The sequence below is a fragment of the Equus asinus genome, chromosome 7 (genome assembly GCF_041296235.1).
Source record: "Equus asinus isolate D_3611 breed Donkey chromosome 7, EquAss-T2T_v2, whole genome shotgun sequence".
Classification (NCBI taxonomy): domain Eukaryota; kingdom Metazoa; phylum Chordata; class Mammalia; order Perissodactyla; family Equidae; genus Equus; species Equus asinus.
The window spans coordinates 88,844,616-88,866,229 of NC_091796.1; the positions used below are offsets into that span (position 1 = coordinate 88,844,616).

The following is a 21,614-nucleotide window of genomic DNA, read 5'->3' on the forward strand; positions in this document are numbered from 1 at the left end:
GTGGCGGCCGCGAGGCGCGTCGTCACGCGCCGTGGAGGGTGCTGGGCAGGCGGAGCCCGGGGACTAGAGTAGCGAAATCGGACCGCCGCCTCCCCAAGTCTCGCGTGATCACGTGGTTGGCGCCCAGGCGGAAGTTTGCGGCAACTCGTTTGGGATGAGGCGCTTGCAGACCCTTCCCGGAAAGGCGTGAGTTTTGTTGACACTCGAGTTCAAAGCTTGCTGGGACCGCCTCTTGTCAGGCGTTGTTGCGCCGTCCCGCGCTGGAGGAGCTAGGAAATGGGGAAGGGGCGGTGTGGGCTGCCTCGCTAGGAATGGCCGCGGAGGAGGATCAGTCACGTGGCCCAGCAGCCGGCCCCCGGCGCTCTTGGACTCAGGGCAGGGTTTTAAATGCGGAGTCATCCCAGAGTTCCACGGCTTTCGCGCCTTCCGCCGAGGGTGGGCGTTTCGCTTGCAGAGTTGTGTACGTGTTCCTAAAGGGGGTGAATGCTGATTTGCGCCCTCTGTTAACACGTTCCAGAATTAATAACCCCTAAAACCAGCTGAGTTATTTGTCTCCACCAGTGCGGCTGCAAAGTCTCTGTGTTGAAGTTCCGCAAAGGTTCGGCCCTTAGCAGCCCACATACATGAAATGACTCCTGATGGTAGTGGAAATGCCAAAAAAAGCAAAAGGAAACACCGACCGCAGGGTTATGAGAGCATAACTTTCCCTGGATTTTTAGCATATTGCCAAAATTCTGTCTCCTCAAAGCCAGGATGCAGTGACTAACGTCTGAAATACTTGCCCTTGGCCAACCAGCTCACATGGCCTCTCGCTGCGAGCAGAAAATGTCCGTGTCTTGGAGTGCAGTTCTGTAGGCATTTGACCTGCTCTGCCCGAGCAAATCTGCCTTTATCTTAACATTTCACGTAGAATAGAGAATGCTTTGTTTAGAAGGCAGAACTCACAGTACCTAACTTTCTTGTCTTTAGGAATTTCGAGGGATGTGGAATATAGTCTGAACAAGTGAGATCGTTTAGCCTCAAAAGGAAGCAAAACAAAATGTGAAAAGTTCTATGCTGCTGAAACCAGATTTGAAGAATATCAAAGGCATCCTACCAGAGAGAGGAAAAGATGGAACCTGCCAGGACCTAAAGGAAGAGATTAATGAAAGCGGAGGCCTTTAATACTCGGAAAATGGGAAGTTGTGGATAGATTGTGGATGGGTATAGAAAATATCTGTTAACCTTGAGATTTGTTTTTAACATCATCTGATCGTCCATTCCCCTCTTAACACTCAGTTGCTTCTCAGTTCCCTGCACCAATGCCTTTTTGGGGTGCTTAAGGAAAAAAAATTCACAGGAAATCATATTGTTCTTGATATGTAAAATTATGATTCCATCAACATTTAATAATTTAATTATTATTAATTCATTTAATATTCAGTGACTATGAGCCCTAAAAGTTATACTGAACAGTACCTTTCCTGGTAAATTTCACTGCTTGTTGTCTTAAGAGGACTTATTGTTACCTCCTTCCGTACATACTACAAACTGTTTGCCTTCACCTTCCGCCCCATTTTCTTCCCTAACTCTTGGTATTCTTAACTAAAGGATCAAGTATTCTGCCATCCGTTAAGCTTAAGATCACTGCGTATAGGACATGGGGAAGAATCCATGAGATTTGCTTTCCACACAGTTATTCCTAAGGGGATTGATGACACACATGCTCTGACTGGGTCTGACCTATGAATTAATAAGATAGAGTTATTGCATTAAAAAGGCAGCAAACCCAGTCCTGCCCGCCTTAAGACCTTAGGACTCCTTGGAGGCTCCTCTGAATCCGACTTTCTCTTTACACGCTAAATTGCAACAAGGCCTAAACAGTTGATTAACATTTACCGAGATTTCTTGCCGCCTTCCCCCAATATGCCTGGCATCTAACCAACCATCATGGATTCCATTTAAATTTATTGTTTTCCAACCCCCATTTAGCTGTAATACCCCTTCAGTCATAATATATCTCAGCCAATCAGTTTCATTTCAGAAAGAGACATTTTCTCGTCTTGCACCAAAATGTTAAGTCTGAATAATTTGGAGACTACAGATCTTTAATTCACAAAACTGAAAATTTGTGAACAGAAAGCTTCTCCCATGTAAGACTGAATTTAGCATCATATTTAAATTGTTTTTATCTAAATTTTTTCTTCTTTGTGCCCTAAAACTTAAATAACTTTCTAATTTTAGCATCTCTTTATACCATATATGAAACATTTATACTGGATTTTCAGTTTGTAAACTCATACTTTGTAACAACTGTATACTTAGACAGATAGATACATAATAGTGCTCTCTTTGTGATGAATCTTTTTTTTTTTACTTCAAAATGTTTTATGTTGGAAGATGAGTTACTTCTTTCTTTTAATATTAATATTCTGCCTAAACGCTGGATAACTACCAAACAAAAGAAGAAAAGGAAAAATTCAATGGATAAATTTTAATATACCGTAAACAAGATAACACCAAACATTATATTTCCAAACGTTTAAATGTTTTATTGTCAAAATAACTATTTAAGCAACAGTGCCAAGAAGAGAGAAAATCTAAAATGACTGCTCTGGAAATTGGCATAAACTAAACTTTCATATGACTGCCCTTCAGCCTCCATGTTCTTAAATAGTAAACAAATAAATGAATAAATCAAGCTAATTATCTGGCATATTTAGGCCTCATGCGGCCCTTTAATGTTCAGTAGTAATGAATACTTTTGGAGGATAAAAAAGCAAAGAGGAAAGATCTTATATCTCAAATTTACTAGTACTAATGAAAGTTTCTGTTGTAAAGTATAGTGCATAATTAACAGCATTCATTCAAGATAATGAAAGTTCCGATGTATTTCAGTTCTAACAAAAAAATTATACTATATTCAGATTTCACTTAATTTTTAAGCCTTTACAAAAAAACTGTTGATTTCCACGTGCAGTAATTTTTGGTGCAGTGTGTAAGAAGAAATTGCTGACCATACAAATTACTTCTATAAACGTGAGGAAGAGATTTTTAAAAATCTTTGTTTAACATTCTCTTCCTCCCTTCTAACTTATAGTTTGAAATTGCTACTGCATGTCTTAAAACACCAACTAACTTGCAATTATTTTCTGTATACCAAAATATAAGCCAGTTTATTAGCAAAAACAAATTGACAAAGTGTATACCGAGTACAGTCTTTGTGGAATCAGGATCAACTCTGCCGTTACTTTACTATGAGACCTTCTGCCGTAACTAAACCTCTCTCTGTTGATAAGATGCAATAAAAACCACTGCATATGATTGTTGGGAAGATCAAAGGTACTAGAAAGTGCTTTAATAAGTATTTGGTGGATGTTTTTATTATTTAGGGTAAGCATATAACAGCTACATCAACATCAAAACAGGGGAAAGGTCTTTTTAACTCACTTTGTAGAACACTGCCATTAGATTTTAATAATGATGCTAATGGTTGATGATTAGTTTATCCACAAGAAGTTTGGCTGAATTTTGATACCTCAAGTGGTAAGTTTACCACTTTTTGTATGTAAATATAGTAATAATATGCTATCATAAGATACAGACACCTTAAGCTGAATGCTGATTTATTGGTTGGAATTCATCAAGTTGCTTAGTTACACATGTGCTCAATTATATCTGGCAAAATTACATATGAATTTGCCATTGACCCGGCAATACCAGTTCTGGGAATTTATCCCATGGACATACAGTCATGTGTTGCGTAACAATGAGGATACATTCTGAGAAATGAGTAGTTGGGCAATTATGTCATTGTGTGAACATCATAAGGTGTGCTTACACAAACCCAGATGGAGTAGCCTACTACACACCTAGGCTATATGGTACTAATCTTATGGGACCTCTATCCTATGTGTGGCCTGTCCTTGACCAAAACGTCCTTATGCGGCGCGTGACTATAGTGGCAAAAATATGAAAACGTGTATTTCCATGACTATTCATTATGGTTAGTGAATAGGGTTACAAGTAGTAACACTCAAAGAATGGAAGTACCGCCACATGTGCCTATAAGGAAATTGGTTAAATAAATTCCGGCACTTGCGCACATGGCGTACAATGCAGCTGTAACAAGGAATGAGGAATATCTATATACCACTGTGGAATGATCTTCAGAATATAGTGTTAAGTGAAAAAAGCAAAGTAGTGAAATGTGTTCTTTGTATGCTATCATTTAAGAAAAGGGAACTAGAAAAATGTGTAAACACTTGCTTACAATGAAAAAAAAGAAAAGTAAATGAATTTTTTTTTAAAGAGGGTTACCTTTAAGGACAAGGAGAAAATAGGGTGAAGAGGACAGGAATAGAAGCTAGACTTATTTGAATATAGGCGTTTTTAGGTTTATAGCTTAGAGTTTTAAATTCAAAGCTAAAAGTAATTTAAATAAATAAATGAATAAAATTTAAACAAAAAGTTTATTTTTGTTAAGTTAAAAACCAAATTAACTTTTGAAAAGAGATCTCAAAACTGAAAATAAAGTGAAGCAAATCAACCTATCAATATATTCCATAACACACAGAGAGGAACTTTTTCAAGTGACTATAAAACAGTAATTTGAGTATGTATTTGTAGTGGGATATTCTTTAGAGAATAGGACAGAACTTTGAAAAGAATTTAATGTTCTTAGTATTTGTAGTGGTAGTGGTAATTTTTTAATGCATTTTGGGTTTTTAATGTGAAATGTGAGATAAAGAAAATGAATAGTTATATGATCTAGTCATGTGCTGCGTGATAACATTTTGGTCAACAATGAACGTTATGTACAACAGTGGTCCTGCAAGATGATAATGGGCCTGAAAAATTCCTATTGCCTAGTGACATCATAGCCATCGTAATGTTATACTGCAGCACATTACTTATTACATGTTTGTGGTGATACTGGTGTAAGCAAAGCTACTGCTCTGACAGTTATATAAAAGCATAGCACGTACAATTTTGTATGGTACATCATACTTGATAATAAATGACTATGTTACTGGTTTGTGTGTTTATTATACTTTTTACTGTTGTTTTAGAGTGTACTCTTTCTACTTATAAAAAAAGTTTACTGTAAAATAGTATGCTGTGTTATGCTGGGAGCAGCCTCATACATCTTGTGTTTACCACGTCTTTTGATTGCATTATTTTCTCTTGTGCTTGATTTAAGCTTGTGTCGTTTTTTTTTGTCATGGCCCCTAAGCATACAAAATGCACTGCTAAAGTTGCCAATAAGAGGCCATGTTGAACAATTGATCTGGAAACGGAATTAAAAGTGATTAAGCACTACAAAAGTGGAAAATCAGTGATGGTTGTTCCTCACCAGTCAGGCATATCCCATTCCACCATAACTTAGATCTTGAAGAACAAGAACAAAGTGATGGAAGCTGTTAAAGGATCTGCTTCATTGAAGGCAAGAAGACTAACAAAAATTTAAGAAGGGCCTATATCAGACATGAAGAAACTCTAATGACCTGGATTGAAGACCAGACACAAAACTGAATCCCTCTGAGCACCATGACAATCACAGCTGAAGCAAAAAGTTTGTTTGCAATGTTGAAAGAAAAGCTAGACCCAATTATGACGTTGAATTTACAACTAGCTCTTGATGGTTTAAATGATTCAAGAATCATTATTCATTACGGAATGTGAAAGTGAGTGGCGAGTCTGCGAGTGCTGATGTGAAAGTAGCTGAAGAATTTTTGGAAACTCTAGATAAGCTGATTGTGGAGGAAAATTACTTGCCAGAGCAAATATTCAATATGGATAAAACCTCACTATTCTGGAAACAGATGCGTGAAAGGACTTTCATCCAAAAGGAGGCTAAGTCAATTCCAGGTTTCCAAAGCTTGTAAGGACAGGATAACAGTCTTGCTTGGGGACAATGTTGCAGGCTACAAATTGAAACTCTTCATGGTCTGGCACAGTAAGAACCCCAGGGCCTTCAAGCATATTGATAAGCACACACTGTCAGTGGACTACAGGAGCAAGAAGAAGTCATGGGTGACCCATCTTCTCTTCCAAGATGCCTTCTTGAATTGCTGTGCCAGCAAAATGGAGAAGAATTATTTGGAGAATAACATACATTTCAAGGTTTTGCTTTTCGTTTCTAATGCTCCTGGACAGCCTCCTTTATTGGTGTTCTTCATCCCACTATCAGAGTGTTATTTCTCCCTCTTTGATCCAAAAGAGGATCTCAAAAGGAAGCAAAACAAACACCACCTCTTTGATCCAACTAATAGATCAAGGAGTTATAGCAGCTGGTGAGACATACTACCTGAGGATGACCTTTGCGAAGGCTATTGCTGCAACTGAAGAAGACATTGATGCAATTCTGGAAGGATTACAACATCTATGACTGCATCAAGAACTTTGCTAAGGGGGCTGGCCCCGTGGCCGAGTGGTTAAGTTCGTGCGCTCCGCTGTAGGCGGCCCAGTGTTTCATTGGTTCGAATCCTGGGCGCGGACATGGCACTGCTCATCAGACCACGCTGAGGCAGCGTCCCACATGCCACAACTAGAAGGACCCACAACAAAGAATATACAACTATGTACCGGGGGGCTTTGGGGAGAAAAAGGGAAAAAATAAAATCTTAAAAAAAAAAAAAAAAAAGAACTTTGCTAAGGCTTGGGGTGATGTCACCAAGGAGTGTATGAATGACGTCCAGAAGAAGACACTTAGGAGGTTCGTTCATGACTTCAAAGGATTTGACAAGGATGAGAAGACTGCAAAAATCAACAGGCTGTGGTTGAGATAGCAAACAGCTTCAACCTGGGTGTGAATGAGGATGATGTTGAGGAGCTCCTAGAGGTGGTTCCTGAGGAATTGGCTAACGAGGAGTTGTTGGAACTGGAACAGGAATGCATAGTTGAAGAAAAGGCAAGAGAAAGGGAAACTACAAGAGAAGAAAAAGAAGGAACCCCCCCCCCCCAAGAAAATTCACAGTGAAGAGTTTAGCAGAAGCTTTTGCAAACCTCAAGAAGCTCCTTAAGAAGTTTGAAAACATGGACCCCCAAACCAAAGGATTTTCATTAATGCAGAAGGGTGTTCATGGTGCATTATCTGCTTACAAGGAAATCTGTGATGAAAAAAGAAAGAAACCAAGCAAACCACCATGGACATGTTTCTGAAAAGAGTGGGACCTCCTCCAGAGTAGCCTCAGCAGGTCTTTTAGGAGATATTCCAGAAGAAGGCATTGTGACCATAGGAGATGACAGCTCCATGTGTGTTATTGCCCCTGAAGACTTTCCAGTGGGACAAGATATAAAGGTGGAAGACAGTGATATTTATGATCCTGACCCTTTGTAGGCGTAGACTAATGTGTGTGTTTGTGTCTTAGTTTTTAACAAAAAAGTTTGGAAAGCAAAAAAAAAATTTTTTAATAGGAAAAAGCTTATAGAATAAGGATATAAAGAAAGAAAGTATGTTTGTACAGCTGTACAGGGCATTTGTGCCTTAAGCTATGTGTTATTACAAAAGAGTCAATAAATTGTTAAAAAATTTAAAAATTTATAAAATAAAGTTGTAGTAAGCTAAGATTTATTTTTTATTGAAGAGTGAGAAGTTTTTCTTATAAATGTAATGTAGCCTAAGTGTACTGTATTTATAAAGTCTACAGGAGTGTACAGTAGTATCCTAGGCCTTCACATTCAGTCACTACTCACTCACTGACTCACCTGGAGCAACTTCCAGTCCTGCAAGCTCCCTTCATGGTAAGTGCCCTAGACAGCTGTAGCATTTTTTAATCTTATACTGTATTTTTACTGTCCTTTTCTATGTTTAGATATGTTTAGATACACATATACCATTGTGTTATAATTGCCTACATTCAGTACAGTGACGTGCTATACAGGTTTGTAGCCTAGGAGCAACATGCTATACCACATAGCCTGGGTGTGTAGTATACTATACCATCCAGGTTTGTGTAAGTACATTTTATGATGTTCACACAGCGATGAAATCTCCTAATGATGGATTTCTCAGAATGCAACCCCGTTGTTAAGTGATGCATGACTGCATATCATCTCAGTCATTCTTAAGAAGCATGATTACCAACATAGGAGAAAGGAAATAAAGATGTCTTATAGAAGAGGATAAGTAAAAGTTCTGTAATCCTGAATTTCAATTAGAAGTGTCTTGATTCATTTTGTTTTAAATTTTTCCCCCTGGCTCTGAAAAGTCCTAGAAACAATAAGCAACCCAGTAGCAATAAGTACACCTAGTACCTAAATTATAGTAGTTCAAGGCCAATGCTCCTTGGAGAAATGCCTTATTCTGATTCCAGCTCAAGAGCAGGAAACATCTTTTTTCTTTTTTTTTAAGGTATGCTTTTTTTTTTTGGTGAGGAAAATTGGCCCTGAGCTAACATCTGTTGCCAATCTTCCTCTTTTTTCTTTTATTCTCCCCAATGCCCCAGTACATAATTGTATATCATAGCTGTAAGTCATTCTAGTTCTTCTACGTGGGGTGCCACCACAGCATGGCTTGATGAGTGATGTGTAGGTCCACGCCCAGGATCATAACTGGCAAACCCTGAGCTGCCGAAGCAGAGCATGTGAACTTAACCACTAGGCCATAGGGCCAACCCTGTCTTTTCTCTTAAAATGACAAAAACTCAAATTCAGTATGTTTTAGCTCATAAAATATACATCGCTGTGAAAAAGCCTAAACTGAGTGACCAACCCAGTATCCATGAGCACCTCTAGCTCCCAGATTGTAATCTTAAAATACCATTTTCCACTTAAAGGACTCAGGGCTCTTTGGGCTATTGCTGACTCTAGGATTGGGCCAAGAAAAATGCTAGTTTAAAACAAGTGAAATTGCCGATTATTGCCCAACCTAATACAAAATGAGTCTAGAATATCTTTTCATACAGATAGCAAGGAAAGTATATTAGTTCTCTAGGGCTATTGTAAAAAAGTACTAAAAACCTGGGTGACTTAAACCAACAGAAACTTTTGTCTCACAATTCTGGAAGCTAGAAGTCTGAAATCAAGGTGTCAGCAGGGCCATGCTCTGTCTCACACTCTGAGTAGAATCCTTCCTTGCCTCTTCCCAGCGTCTGGTGCTGGCCAGCAATCCTTTGCTTGCAGTTTCATCACTCCAATCTCTGCCTCCATCTTTACATGACGTTTTCCCTATGTCTTTACATTATTTTCCCTTTGTGCATGTCTGCCTCTATGTCCAAATTTCCCCTTTTTATAAGGATACCAGTCGTATTGGATTAAGACTTACTCTGATGACCTCATTTTAACTTGATTGCTTCTGTAAAGACCCTATTTCCAAATAAGGTCACTTTCTGAGGTATAGAAGTTAGGATTTCAACATATCTTTTTCGGAGGACACAATTCAACCCAAAACAGAAAATATCAAAAACCATAGTGTCATGTCAAGAGAATTTAGGAACCAACGTGAAGAGGTTCCCATTGGCCAAAGATGAGACACTTTGAGTATCAATAAGATAATACTTGCAGCAAGTTGAAATACATCAAATATTAAATCCATTAATTTTAAATGCTGCTAAAAAGCAAAAGATGAAAATTCTAATTGGTCACCATTGGAAGATGCTGGGAAAACAACTCATCATTTTGAAGATTGGCAAATAAAGATAAATAAACATTTATCCAGCCTTTCCCACATGAACTGTACCATCAAGTACCAAATAGTGGATGTAGTGGGTTGAATGGTGGCCCCAAAAAAGATATGCCCATGTCCTAAACCCCAGAAACTGTGAATGTTACCTTATTTGGAAAAAGGGTCTTTGCGGGTGTAATTCAATTAAGAATTTTGTGGTGAGATGATCCTGGATTACCCTGGTAGGCCCTAAATGCAATGACAAGTGAAGGGACACACAGAAGTGAACAGACACAAGAGGAAGAGGAAATGTAACCACAGTGGTAGAAATTGGAGCAATGCAGCCACAAGGAAGGCCAGCAGCCACCGGAAGTTGGAAGAGGCAAAGAACAGATTCTCTCCAAAGCCTCTGGAGAGAGTGTGGCCCTGCTGACACCTTGATTTTGGACTCCTGGCCTCCAGAATTGTGAAAGAATAAGTTTCTGTTGTTTTTAACCCACCAAGTTTGTGGTTGTTGGATACAGTAGATGAGGAGAAGTATTGCAGCTAATAAGTGAATAAGGAATGATAGACTATCCATGTTGCAACCTCTAACGAATTAAGAGATGGAGGCATTAGCTCTGAGGTCTCCCAAATTCACAAAAAGGCAAACAACCAGATATTATGTACTTCCCAATGAAGAACATGCTGCCACCTATAAAATAATCTTACCCCCATCCCCACCCTCCAAAAATATAAACCCAGAGTGTGATCAAACGTCTAGATCCACCTAACAAGCTACAAAAAATACAGAGGATGCAGAGACATGTTAAGCTACATATCAGTAATACAATCAGCAAAATCCAAACCCTGGGAAGCTGTAGGACAAATGATCCAATTTCTTCAACAAATAAATCCAGGGAGAGAGAGAGGAACCTGCAGACTAAAAGGCACTTACGGGATGTATGAGTCACAATGTGTGGAACTCATTTGGGTCCTAATTCAAATGAACTGTAAGAGATGACAATTATTAATAAAGGGAAGATAATTGGAAATTTGGACTCACTGAATACTTGATGGAATTAAAAGAGTTATTGAATTAAATGAAGTTTTCCACTGAAAAAATTAAAAATAGGCCCAATGAAGACTTATTTTATAATCAGTAATGGTTCTTTATCCTCACAGCTTGTCTTCCAGTCGAAAGATAGTTGGTATTCCCAAGATGGTCTGGTATACTGTTATAAGTGTAATTAATATTAAACACTATGTTTAATTACCTGGGTCTCCTCTTTCTCTGATTCTTGGATCTCAGCTACATGTCTTATCTTGATTCACAAATTGAACAGCTATGATTTGGGACAGTTAAAAATGGTGAAAATTAAGGTGCTTGCTCAGATGACATTATAAAAATATTCTTCTAGTGGCCAAATTACCTTTGATTTACCTATGAACTTTATCTTCTTACCATGTACCTTCAACTTGATAGAGGCTTCTGATATGACAGATAATTCTACAGAGACAACTTTCTAATAAAATACATCATAACAGGTGAATTAAATCTGTAGTTAATCTACAAACTATATCTTAGAGAATTATTACTGACACTGGAACTAGATGGGCCAATTTGAGTTCTTCTCCAGAACCTACCTTCCTCTGGTAGTAGAGATTATAAAAGGGGAGGTCACAGAAAGATTATTATAGATTTCCAACCAGAATGAACTAAGAAGTCTGCTTAAATACCAAGGGCTGGTCTTTCTTTTAACGTGGGTTTCTGTGAGAAACCAAGGGATGCAGTTCAGATACCTTCTTGAGAAGAAGGCACTTGTTCTTCAAAGGATGGTTCTTCAAAGTAATGAGATAGCCAGTAGGCAAAAAGAATGGATGTTTAAACAGGAAAAATGGAGATTAAAAAAAAGATAAGGAATTTGCTGTTTTGTGTTCTCTGCCAAGTTGAGAAGCAATAATAATAATACTGGATTTACTTTAAAAGCTTTAGTCATACTTTTCAGTACCTCCTTTAAAGCTTGTAACAGTCCAATGAGATAAGTAATATTATCCCTTTATTATGTATAGGAAACTGACACTCAGGTTAAGCAGTGACTTGGCCAAGGTCGTATTGCTGTTTACTTGTGAAATTTTAGAGGTACAAATTCAAGGCTCTTACCATGTGTCTTAGAAAGAAGAAGCTATCAATCCTGGAGAATGTGAAGATTTTTTTCTTTTTGTTTTTTTTTTTTTTTTTTTGAGGAAGATTGGCCCTGAGCTAATATTCGCCATCAATCCTCCTCTTTTTGCTGAGGAAGACTGGCCCTGAGCTAACATCTGTGTCCATCTTCCTCTATTTTATATGTGGGACACCTGCCACAGCATGGCTTGACAAGTGGTGCATAGGACCGTGCCTGGGATCCAAACTGGCAAACCCCAGTCACCGAAGCAGAGAATGCAAACTTAACCACTACGCCACCAGGCCAGCCAGAGAATGTGAAGGTTTTTAATCAAATTATGTTGCTCCTTAAGTTTGTCAAATATATGTCAATTATATAATGTATTAAATTTCATTTGGGAGAAGAAGAGAAACTCTATAGTGTATACAAAATTGAGACTTAAAACTGAGACTTTGCCCTGATTAAGTATAGTTGCCTTCATTAAAGCATCATCAAAAAGTGTTTATTAAATTATTTAAATAACTGATGTCTCTGCTTCTGCATCAGTTGAGAATCGTCCATTTCTCATTCCAAATAGCACTTACTCAATTATTGAATTTGGTGAGAACAGTCGTTTTCTAGCAAGATTCTCTATAATCAAAACATTTCTGTCTAGCTTTATAATTATATTTTAAATGCTTTTGTAAAACAAGAAAATGAAGGGTGGCCATTTTTAGTGGTAGAACATTGGAAAGGGGAATTCTTTCTATTTTACCTAATGGGCCAGTAGTATCACTCCCATTATGTAGATGGAAAAATAAGTTAACTTGGGCCTGTGCCAATGTCATCACACAATAAATTGGAAGAGGCAGTGTATATTCACAGGCGTAGTAGTATAGCAAGTACCCAAGAGTGAGAGCTTTGGAGTCAATAGACCAAGATGCTTTTCCTTGCTCTGATCATGGGCAAGTTACCTCATCTGTAAAATGGCAGTTAGTAATATTAACCTGCTCTGGAGAGTTGTGTGAGAATTAAGAGATAATCCATGTCAAGCCCCTCAGCACAGTGATTGGCACAAAGTAGGTCCTCAGTAAACAACAACAATAATAATATTGATGGTGCAGAAAATTAAATGGGTTCTATTTTGTCTTTGTCTAGATCGTGTTGTGCAGTGGAGCGGAGCAACATTAGGAAACAGAACACACTTCTGAACTGAGTTCACTAATTAAGCAAACCCATGTCTATATTTTGGATGTGTAAGTTTCTTCCATCTGTAAAATTTGAATCTAAAAAGAAAGCAATTCCAAGTTGGAGTTAAAACACAAACTACACTCTAGATTAGTAAATTTTTTACCAGTCTCTTTGAGGTTAAATCATTTGAATAACTGATTTCTCTGTTGCTACGTCAGATGAAAAACATTGGTTTCCTGAAATGACTCAGATTGTTTAAAACTAGACGCTTTATATAAATTTCCTGTCAAGAGATATAATTGCTCATTTGTCACATGTAGAATGCATTACCATTCCTCAATAAATCTTAAATTAAAATGATAGATGTTCAGCCTTCAGATATATCATAGTGTGTGTGATAAACATCAATACTATTATCTGGCCACAAGATGGCAAATTACACCTGAGCCCAGAGAGAACACAGGACTAGGAAACCACAGTCCTTACAGTGGTGTTTCCTTTCTTCTTCATATATTTTGTAGCATCCTTAGTGATATTTATCACTAACAATGGTTTTATTTTCAAAGCTTCTTAATTTTTATTTGCTTCTTAATTCTCTCTAATTTTAGCAACCAACAACACAATCAAGTCCAAACTCCTTTCTAACTCTCCTTTTCCCTCAACTTCCTTCTCTTTTTCCTTCTCTCTTCTCACTGTTTCTCTTTCTTTTTTGCTTTTATTTCCTTTTCAATACAATAGTTACAGAATACCAAACATAACCTTTTTGTAATAACCTTAATGTATTTTCATCCTTCCAATATTGGCTTAAAAAATCAAATCAGAATTTCTGTCCTTTTAAAAATGTGCTTGGATCATGATTATCAAATAAAGACCATTTTCAAAATCTCAGTATGTTCTTAGTCTCCTTATTTAGCCCTCTTACCTTTATCCTTAACCAATCATGACATTTCCAAACTGTTTTATTGGGGGAAAAAACGAAAAAACAAGAACAGTTAAATTACCAAAAGCCATCAAATAAAAATAATATAAAATAAAAGATGAAACACCTGTATTTCTGTCTCTCCACTCACATCTCTCAATCACACCTGTGTTTTTCCTATCCTTGCAAGACATTTCTAGATAGACATATGTAGGTAAATACAAGTACATTTTGTTTTTTATAAAAATGGAATCATGCCTTAAATTTTATAAACAACTTGCTTGTTTCAAAGACTCAGTATATCACAGACCTCTTTCTAGACTAGTAAATTTCAGGCTGTCTCAGGTGTTTTTAATGGCTACATGGAATTTCATAGTATGGCTATACAGTAATTTATTTAATTATTCCCCTGTAGATGCAGTTAGGCTGTTTCCTTTTTTGCTATTTTAAACATTGCTGCGACAATATCCTTGTGCATGCCCCTTTATATACTTTTGTTATGTTTGTAGAATAGATTCTTAGAAATGGCGTTAATGGGTCTTAGGATTTGTACATGTTAAATACTAATTGATAGTCACAAGTTACCCACCCAATAGGTTGTCCCCCGATCTCTCTGACTTCATAAGGTCCCACCTAGCTGTCCTATAAAGTTGAGACCAACCTCCTTTCCCATTCCTCCAGAAACAGGAGTTCTTGGTCTTTTAAAATTTGTTTCTGTGTCTTTTTTCACACTACACACTTATAATGTCCTTCTCCACTCACCTTTATCTTTTCTTCCATTCTGGAGAAATCCAGCTCTTGAAAGCTTTAATTCCTTCCATCATTTCACCCTACATTATATCTCTTTATTTTTTAATTACTTGGAAAGTAATAAGATTTGACGTAATTACTTGTGTATTTTGTTTAAACATATATTTTAAAGGGAAAATTAAGATAAACATTTTCACAATATTCTTTTTTCTTTTACTTATTTTTCCTCCATACAAAGAGAAAGACTAAAGCTATCCCTAATTACCAAGGCCTGTATAAATTGTATAAAATTTATTACATTTTGTATAAATTTTGAACATATTCCCATTTTTAAAATGTATTATAATATTTTTGCATGTCTGATTCCCACTAGACTTTTCCTCCATTCACTTAAAAAATATTTATGGCACATCAGGCCCTATTCTAGGCCATATGGGTACAGCACAGAACAAAACAGACAAAATTCCCTTCATTTATGAAGCTCATGAGGCTGTTGAGACAGACAATAGACAAGATAAATAACATATTATATAATATGTTAGGCAATTGTAGAAATCCAGGTGAGAATAGTGGAGATAGAAAGATTCATCAGATATTTTGAAAAGAGATCCCAAAAGGCTTGCTTTGGATTGCACATGGGATTTGAGAAAAATGAGCAATCAAAGATGCCTCATAGGTTTCTGTTAAGTAAATGGGAGGATATTGGCGCCCTTTACTAAGGTTGGGGAAAAGTGAAGGAAAGACACATTTGGGTGGGAAAAGTCCTGTTTGGGTTAGGTTTAGAGGTCTGTTGAACACCCAAGTGGAGACACAAAATAAACAGTTGAATACAAGTTTAGATCTCAGCAAGCCGACCTGGAGCTAAAGATTTGGGAATCATTTAGCATATACAGGTATTTATTTACAGCCATGGGAATATGTGAGATCATGTGAGCAGTGTAAGGGGAGAAAGTAGAAGCATTCTGATATTTAGAGAATGGACCAAGGAGAAAGACCAAAAAACAAGACTGGGAAGGAGCAGGAGAATGGGAGTAAGAATAGGGGATGAGTACAGACACCAAGGGAAGAGTATGTTTCAGGAAGAAGAGGGTAGTTAGTGCTGTCAAAGGCTACTGAAAAGCATGTAAGATAAAGATAGAAAAGATCTTGGATTTGTCAAGTTGGAGGACATTGACAAAAGCCATTATAGTGTAGTGATTGAGATGGGAGATAAATTGGAGTGAGCTGAGAAGAAAATGAGTAAGAAAATGGTGAGAGCGAATACAGACAACTTTTTGAGAAGCTTCGTTGTGAAAGTGCAGAAATGGGATTGTATTTGGTGAGGGAAATAGTGTCAAATGATTTTTTCCCGATTATTTTAACATAACATACATAACATAAAATTTACCATCTTAACCTGGGTTTGTTTTGTTTTGTTTTGTTTTGTTTTGGTGAGGTCTATCCTGGAAAAGGTCCCATGTGTACTTGAGAACAATATTTATTCTGTTGTTGGTAGAGTGTTCTGTATATGTTTTTAGATTTAGTTAGTTTACTGTGTTGTTCAAGTCCTATATTTCTTTACTCATCTTCTGTCTGGTGGTTCTATCCATTGAGAGTGAGGTATTGAAGTCTCCAACTATCATTGTGAAATGTCTATGTCTCCCTTAAATTCAGTCAGTTTTGCTTCAAATATTTTGATGGTTTATTGTTAGATGTGTAAATGTTTATAATCATTATATCTTCTTTCTGTTTTGAACCTTTTATGAATATATAATATCCTTCTTTGTCTCTTATAACCTTTTATGATAAAGCCTATTTTGTCAGATATTAGTATAGCCACTCCACTTTCTATTGGTTACTATTTGCATGGAATTTCTTTTTCCATCCTTTTGCTTTTAACCTATTTATGTTTTAGGATCTAAAGTGAGTCTCCTATAGACAGCGTATAGTTGGATCATGTTTTTTATCCATTCTGCCAATCTCTGTCTTTTATTGGAGAGTTTAATCTATTTACTTTTAAAGTAATTACTAATATGGGGGGATTTCTGTCATTTTACTATTTATTTTCTATATACCTTATAGCATTTTTTGTCCCTCATTTCTTGCGTTACTGTTTTCTTTTGTGTTTAGTTGATTTTTTTACAGTGAAATGTTTAAATTCCTTTCTCATTTCCTTTTATGTATATTCTATAGCTATTTTCTTTGTGGTTTAAATTTTACATACTGAAGTTATAACACTTTGATATGAATGTATACTAGCTTAACTTCAGTAACATACAAAACTCTGCTCCTTTACAGCTCTGGCCCCACTGGTTTGAGTTGTTGATGTCACAGAATTATATCTTTATGCACTGGTGTCTGAAAACATAAACTAATAATTCTTTGTAATACATTAGTCATTTAAATTATGTAGAAAACAAACTGTGAAGTTACAAACCAAAGTTACAATAATACTATATTTTAGACTAATAATTGTTCCTTTAAAAATGTATTAATCTCTTAAATCATGTCACAAACCATTGTTACAGTAATACTAGCTTTTACAATTGCCCATGTATTTACCTTTACTGAGATCTTTATTTTTTTATGCAGCTTCAATTACTGTCTTGTGTCCTGAGGAGATAAGTGGGTTTCAGTCAGGACATGGAAGTGCAAGGAATGTTCAGAAAGAATATCATAGTACTGATGACAGGTCATGTGTCTCAGAGGGCACAGGAAGGCTTCAGGGAGTTAGGGAGGAGAGGGAGAGGCGGTTATATTCATGGATGAATTGGGGTGGTATGGTGAAAAGGATTTGGACTTCTAGTGGTGCCTGAGGAAAGTGGAAATGTGAGATATTTTGGTCTAGTGATCCTGAGAGCCAATTAGAGGAAGGTCAGGAATTGGTTTAAGATGGGAAGAGTGAGTAACCCAGCACTCTTACAGCCAACTCTGGTTTGGCAGCTAAAGGGATGAGCAAGTTTGGTCTTGTAGGGGCCTGGAATTGGCTACCCCAAGATATGTCTCTTTGACCTTATCTCTAGAAACTCTTAATCAATGGGGAAGGCAAGGACTTAAATCTGCATTTGTTTATTGTGCTTGTCTGGTAACCTCCTGTAACTGACTCCCCCCACCCCCAACATCCTCCTTTGTCTTCAGCTGGATATGATATTTCAGCTGTGGTGGTTTCAGCCATTTTGGCGAGTTGCTCAGCTTGCCTGAGCAACTCCCATGTATACACTGACAAATAGAAATGGCAAGCAATAGGATATATTGGTGTACGTGAGGAAGCCATTTGGTGTAAACTTAATTCAGCCTGACTTTGCTATTTTTTTCCAAAAGGGCCTGACTGTGGCCATTGAGCACACATTGTATATCTGCTTTAAAACATTTACTATGACAAGAACAAAGGCCCTTGAGATAAAGGTGCAACTTCCCTCCCCCTCCCAACATTTTTATTTCCTTAAGGATTAAGCATCTTTCCTTAGGCTAGAAACTGATTTGCTGCGCTCACCTGTGACCACCCAGCTTGAGACAATAGACTTGCCTCCTGCTACGCCCTCCGAGATAGCAGACCCACTACCTGCTGTGTCCATCAAGCACTGTGCCAACAGGGCAATCTTGTGACTATTGTGGGAGGGACATTTCAATCATATGTGAAACATCCTGTTTGGGGGCATATAACCACTTCGTGCACCCCACTTCTTCGGTGCCCTTTCTTCCTTCAGGAAGAAAGGCCCCAGGCCATGGTCCTCATAAAGCTTTGTTTAATTTTCTCTTGCTATTCTGTCTCATGTGAATTTAATTCAGTCTCCGGCCAGACGAACCCAGAGAAGGTAGAGGAAATGTCTTCCTCCCCTACAGTCTCTTAGACAGTTTGCAGTGATGAGACAGCATCAGTCTCACCAGAAGTTCCAGAAACTCTGTTAACTCACATTATTTAAAATCTCTGAACCTCAGTTTATTTGTCAGTGAAATAAATGAAATGGGAATAACAGTGGTACCTACTTGATAATTATGAAGATTAAATATTTAATGCATTGAATTAATGGCTCCAATTCTTCACCCTTCCCTATGTGCATACACTTTATCTGTGACTTTGCAGTCCAATAAATAGGTGGAGTCTATTTTCCTACCCCTTATATGTGGGCCTGGCCATGTGACTTGATTTGGCCAGTAGAATTTGGTAGAAGTGATGGTGGGCCATTTCCAACCTTAGGCCCCAAGAAGCCTTATGTTTTCCTGCTCTTTTCTTGTACTGCTGCCTCTCCATGAAAATGACATATCCAGGCAAGCCTCCTGGGTCCAAGAAGAGGATAAGAGACACATAGAGCAGATCTGTTCTAGCTAAGATGCCCCAGCCAAGCCCAGTGGAGGGCAGAGCTCCTAGCCAACACGTAGACATATGAGCGAGCCCAGCCTAGGTCAGCCTATCCTCAATAGACTCACAGATGTGTGAGCTATAATAATAAAAAAATACTATTTTAAGCCACTGAAGTTTGGGGTGGTTTGTTACACAGAAATAGCTGACTGATATAAAATATAAGATCAAACACAGTACATGGCACCTGGTAATGACTCAATGTTAGTGTTCCAGTTACTATGGCTATATAACAAATTACCTCAAAACTTATTAGCCTGAAACAATCATTTATTATGCTCATGGAGTATGAGGATTAAGAATTTGGACACAGTACGGTGAGGATGGCTTGTCCCTTCTCTGTGACATCTGGTGCCTCAACTGGAAGACTCCAAGTCTGAGGGCTGGAATCATCTGAATCTTCATGCGCTCATGTGTCTTGATTGATTATGGCTGTCAACAGAGATATCCTGGGACTGTTAACTGGAACACCTACATGTGGTCTCTCCAAGTGGCCTAGGCTCCCTCACAACATGGTAGCCAGGGTCCAAGGGTGAGTGATCTAGGAGAGAAGCAGGCAGAGCTGTATCATTTTTTGACCTAGCTTTGGAAATTATATAGCATCACTTCTCCTGTGCTCTATTGGTTAAGTAGTCAGGAGCCCCAGACTCAACAGGTGCGGAAATAGACTCTACCATTTGATGGGGGCTGGAAGTTTCTGGAACATGTGGGACTGCTGTTGCTATTCATTGCATTCATTTTTGGAAAATACAGTCTGTCATAGTTAGCCATTTTTATTATTTCTACTATTCTCATCAAATAGATATACTGATTGCAGTGTCTAATTTAGGGGCTGGCCTGATGGTGTAGTGGTTAAGTTCATCTGCTTCGGCAGCCCGAGGTTCACCTGTTTGGATCCTGGGCGCAGCCCTACACATTGCTCATTAAGCCACGCTGTGGTGGCATCCCAAAGAGAAGAACTAGAAGCACTTATAACTAGGATATACAACTATGTACTGGGGTTTTGGGGAGAAAAAAAAAGAGGAAGATTGACAACAGATGTTAGCTCAAGGCCAATCTTCCTCACCAAAAAATCAATCAATCAATCAATCAGTCCATCATTTACATTTAATTCTGCCTACTTTACTTACATGATATTGATCCCCCCTGCTTGGTTTGAGTGAACTTGCACTGCTTAACATGCCCTACTTTGTCTTTTGAAGTGGTGCCCTTTCCTTCAAGAGCTGGCTCAAAACACATCCCATCTCCAAATCTTCCCCCGATTGTAGTAGCTCGTTTGTTTTCCTCCTTGGCTTTCTAAAATCCATCATTTCAGCACCACTTACTTAGCACTTGTATATACCTTGCATTATACACTATCTTATGTATAATTCTTTTGGAGGGCAAGAGTGACAATATTTTAAAGTTTTAATGTACTTAATAGCTAAAACCAATTATTTTACTAATCTTAAGACTTCTCTAAATGTTTATGGTTTTTCTTGATGATGATAATATCAGGCAGTGGACAAGAATATTCTGTAGACTCATGACAAACAGAACTTTTTGAGTGCGTGTGAAATATTTCTTGTTGCAACTACATTGCCACATAGCATGTGTAAATGTGGCACAACCTTTCAAAGCCATTCTTTGGAACATTTCTGCTTGTCCTTGTTTAAAGTATACCTATCACCTTTTCTTAAAGTTTCAAGATTAAGGATGTGTGCGTTCTCTGTAGGTCTTTCAACCATCCCCTTTTCATTGGTTTTGTTTTCGCATTTATTGCTCCTCTTTTTTTCCCTTCAAATCTCTTATTCCTCTTTGTTGTTTCCTGCCAGGCTCACTTCTTTTCCTACTTTTACTGATACTGAGATTAAAATGAAATATTGAAACATTCAGTTACTATTCCTATATTTCCTTATAAATGGATTTATGTTCTTGTAAATTCCAGGCTTCAGCTATTTTCATGTCTCTCTTTAGAGAATAGATCTCCATAAATTCATAATTCAGGTACCAACTATAGGACTGAGGATGCCACATACTACTGTGTAGTTTTTACACTGCATAAAGGGACTCTTCTGAGAAGGTGGAGGCGAAATCCAGGGCTTGATCTACCTGCAGTATTTTCTAGTTTTGATGTGGGGCTTTATCAGCCCAGAAAGCATGGTGCCCTATCGTAATTCAAATGAAGGTATCCCATGTGCTGCCCTTGCCTCTGATGGTGCATTTGCTATGAAAACCATCTTCTGAACTGGGTATTTCTGGATGGCTGGACCATGTCTCACTTACGTCTGTATCCTTTGATCCTAATAGAACACTGAGTGGGCGCTTCAGAACATTTCTTCAATGACTACTATATTTATTAGCAATTATTCCTGAAGTAGAGTATTTTGAAGATTTGTTAGTCATCGCTGTCACCTGGAAGTGAGTTGACTCACTCACAACCTTCCTGTAGGTGGCAGAGTAGCATAGATAAGAGCTTGGACTCTGGAGTCAGACATGTTCCACCACTTATCAGCTTTATGAATCTTGAGCAAGCTAAATGACCTCTTTGTGCCTTGGTTTTCTCACCTGTAAAATGAGGACGGTAATAATATCTTCTTTATAGAGTTGTTGTGAGGATTAAATGAAGTAATGCATATACATATAAAAGCACATAGCAGAATGCTAGGCTTTGATGTTACTGTGGGTTAATGTAGAAGGAAGCACATTGAGCTAGCAAAGGAATTT

At 37.8% G+C, this 21,614-nt stretch overlaps 1 long non-coding RNA gene across 4 annotated transcripts in view; it reads left to right on the forward strand.

Annotated features, from left to right (window-relative positions):
• LOC106834798 (uncharacterized) overlaps positions 1-21,614 on the forward strand; it is a 26,341-nt gene continuing 4,727 nt past the window's right edge. Inside the window, exons 1-3 of one of the 4 annotated variants that reach the window (XR_011504724.1) lie at positions 1-184; positions 970-7,725; positions 12,868-12,965. This is a non-coding gene — a long non-coding RNA (uncharacterized lncRNA). Of the gene's footprint in view, positions 185-969; positions 7,726-12,867; positions 13,778-21,614 lie in introns of those variants that run through there. The other 3 variants (XR_011504722.1, XR_011504725.1, XR_011504723.1) reach the window with 3 other exon arrangements.